This window comes from Cyprinus carpio, unplaced genomic scaffold (assembly GCF_018340385.1).
Source record: "Cyprinus carpio isolate SPL01 unplaced genomic scaffold, ASM1834038v1 S000006707, whole genome shotgun sequence".
In the NCBI taxonomy this organism is placed as follows: Eukaryota; Metazoa; Chordata; class Actinopteri; order Cypriniformes; family Cyprinidae; genus Cyprinus; species Cyprinus carpio.
Window position 1 is genome coordinate 2,861 of NW_024879316.1, and position 3,194 is coordinate 6,054.

Below are 3,194 nucleotides of genomic sequence, written 5' to 3' on the forward strand. Positions count from 1 at the left end.
TAGGCGTTTGCGGAAGGCTTTAAGACCAAGCGGAATCCTCCGTCAGCTGCTCCCGCTTCACAGTGAGTGTCTCGTGCTCACTGACCCAGCTTCTCCATCCGCGGTTTGATATTACTAAATCAGTTTGAGCGAATACAACTCATTGATCATGAGCCCAACATTTAACATAATGCTCAATTATCACTCAGTTAATCACTTAATTATTTAATTGCAATGTATATCTTCTTTCAGTGAACTCAGCGGAATTAAGTTCAGAGTACTCATAACTGTTAAGTTTTAAAACTTAAATGGTTTAAGGATATCTGTTACTTGTCGGGTTTTACAGTGCACTCGACTGATGTTGTGGAGTAAAAACATGTTCTTAATTGTTCTCTTTTGTTGGACAACATGTTTATAAAGCTCAAACTCACAGCACATGCAGAGATGAGCAGTGTTTACTTCTGACATTTAATAAAAACAGTCTGTGTTTTATTTTGATTAATTGTGCAGCACTAGTTGAAAGTGTAATGTTTTTGTGTTTTGTATAATGGAAGTGTAACAGCTTATGTTATAGTGTGGTTCATCTCACCATTCTTAGCTGGATTAAGGTCCAAGGTTCTATTAAGAAGTTCAGACCGCACACCCTCAGACTGAAAGAAAAAAAGAGAGGGTGATAACTACCTGTAGTGTTCTAGTTTATCTTTTGAAAATATGACAAACATCTATTGATCATTATATTAACAAATAACCAAATCAATTGCAACAGAAGTGCTTAAAGTGACAGAACTGCCATCAGACGTACCACCACCTTCAGCGGCTTTCTCACTCCATCAGTGAAATCATATGCTGAAGCTTTCACCTCAATATCATGATTTCCCAGCTTCATGGGAATAATCACATATGAAACGGATATGCTGGAGTCTTTCTCAACAGATACTGTCGTTCTGTATTTGCCTTTCTTACTGGCAGAGCTGCAAATATCTTCTGTCTCCATGAACTCCACACGCACCTGGTGAAAACGGTACAGTGAGACACAAATCGGTAATATCTGTCTAATATTGCCAAAATAAACAAATAAATAGAGCAGGGTTGTCTAGCAAATTCCCTGCCACTCTTATGCAGATGTTAAACTCCAGCCTGCTCCACACCTACCTTTAGTTTTTAACTAATCCAAAGACCTTGATAAACTGTGTTTAATCAGAATTGGAGCTAAACGCTGTGGACCTCCAGGAACTGAGGAGACATTTACATTGTATCGTTTTCAACTAAATTTGAAAACCTTTTATATGTTAGAAACACTTAGATACCCATTTTCAAAAGTTTGCATTTTCAGTCCATTTACATGACAACAATGTACTAAAAATGGTGTTTGAGTTTGACACTTGATCTAGAGGAAACATCCTACAAAGTACATGAATTCAAAATGAATATAAAATATGTGATGATAGTTTCTGTTTTAGCACAGGACAGTATCCTTCACTTATTTTCAGTTTGAGTCAAAAGCAGCTCAAAAACCTCAAGGATTCATGTAAGTTGTCATTAGTAAATCATTTGACATAACTGGTCACTACTGTGCACTTGGTTTTGATTTATATTATAAATTCTGAAAGCATTTTCAATATCAGATCAGATCTACCTTCTTCATATTCATTTGGGAGTAGTTGTGAATAATGGCCTTGATTTCCAGTTGTTCGCCGCGCACAGCTGAGTAAGGCATCTTGAGGTCAATGAAAAAGCTCTTTAAAACGACCACCTCCTCAGGTTCTGCCACACAGATGCCTTTGAGGAGGAACACAGACACACAGAAGGATTTAAAACAGCAGCTCCTGGATGATGATGATGATGATGATGATGATGTTTTTCAGAGCATGTATTGTGGGTTTGCAGCTTCTCCTTACCAAGTGTTGGTGACAGACTGACAGCCAAGATCTGCCAGGTAGTGATAGAGTCTTTCAGGTAGATCACTTTTGTGACTGATGTTGTTCCACTGGAAAATGAGGAAGAGACAGATAGAAAATCACAGACAAGCTTCATCTCACCAGCAAAGACTAACTTGATTCAGTTCAGTACAATAATGCTGTCTAAAAAAACACAAACTCTTACTTACCAATTTGTTTCTCTGCAAGTGGGTAGATCATTCTCCTCCCAAAGCCAACTCTCAGGGAACTGCGTACGTGACACAATATCTTCAGAGTCTATATAATAGTCGTCATCATCATCACCTTTTGAAATAGAAAGAATAGACCTTTTAGAGCAAAATGACACATCAGATAATCACATAAAGTCAAATTATTAGGGGTCCAAACACCAAAGGTGCTGTTTTGCCAATCATTCTTTTTCTTGCCTAAAAGTGTCTGGGCATCAAAAGGCTGTAAGTCTACTGTAGGTGGCACTATAAGAACATTTGCATTTTAGCTCACAACTCTGGAACTACTGTATCAGCACTAGAACCAAAATTCTGTTTTTCTCTGAATCCTGGAGTCAAGCCCTACAAATTCCACTGCACCCTGAACATTTTTTACACCATTTTGAATTTTCTGAAAAATGAACTCTTCTGGTCCAATTTATATGAAACCTGGTACCTATCATCTGGAGACCTAATGACAAAATGTTTTTGTGAAGATTGCAAAGCATTGCGAAAATTAAACAGTCAGATACCACACAATTTTATGAATTGAACTAAACAAGAACTAAACAAGACTTGATACACAGATTCAACACGACATTCTGAGGACAAACACTAGTGATGGGCGATACATCTTATTTTGTTTTTGATACGATACCTATACTTTTAAAGGCCAGTATTGTCGATGTCGATATCAATATATACTTCTAAACTGAACTTTTAAATTATTTTTTTTTTTTTAAATGATTACATTACTAATAGTAAAATGGGTAGTGATACCCACTTAACTTTATGTTTGAAATGCATTTTAACATTCTATACACCTTAATTGCAACATATTAAATTATATGTTTGTTTACACATGGTTAAAATATGTTTACTGTAGCGACAACCATGGAAATCCACAAATACTGTAGTTGAACTATGGTCACATGATTCATTTTGGGACTGCCAGTGAAAGACTGTTGCATGAATAAAATGCAACCTTTTTATTCTGACAGCTATGATTTATATTAACATTACAGAATAGAACATGATCAATATGAATGATGAACTTTTAACATTCAATTTAAATAAATGTAATTGCACA

General features: G+C 36.1%; 1 pseudogene; it reads right to left on the reverse strand.

Moving 5' to 3' along the window:
• Nucleotides 1–542: 542 nt before the first annotated feature.
• LOC122144526 overlaps nt 543–3,194 on the reverse strand; it is a 16,444-nt pseudogene continuing 13,792 nt past the window's right edge.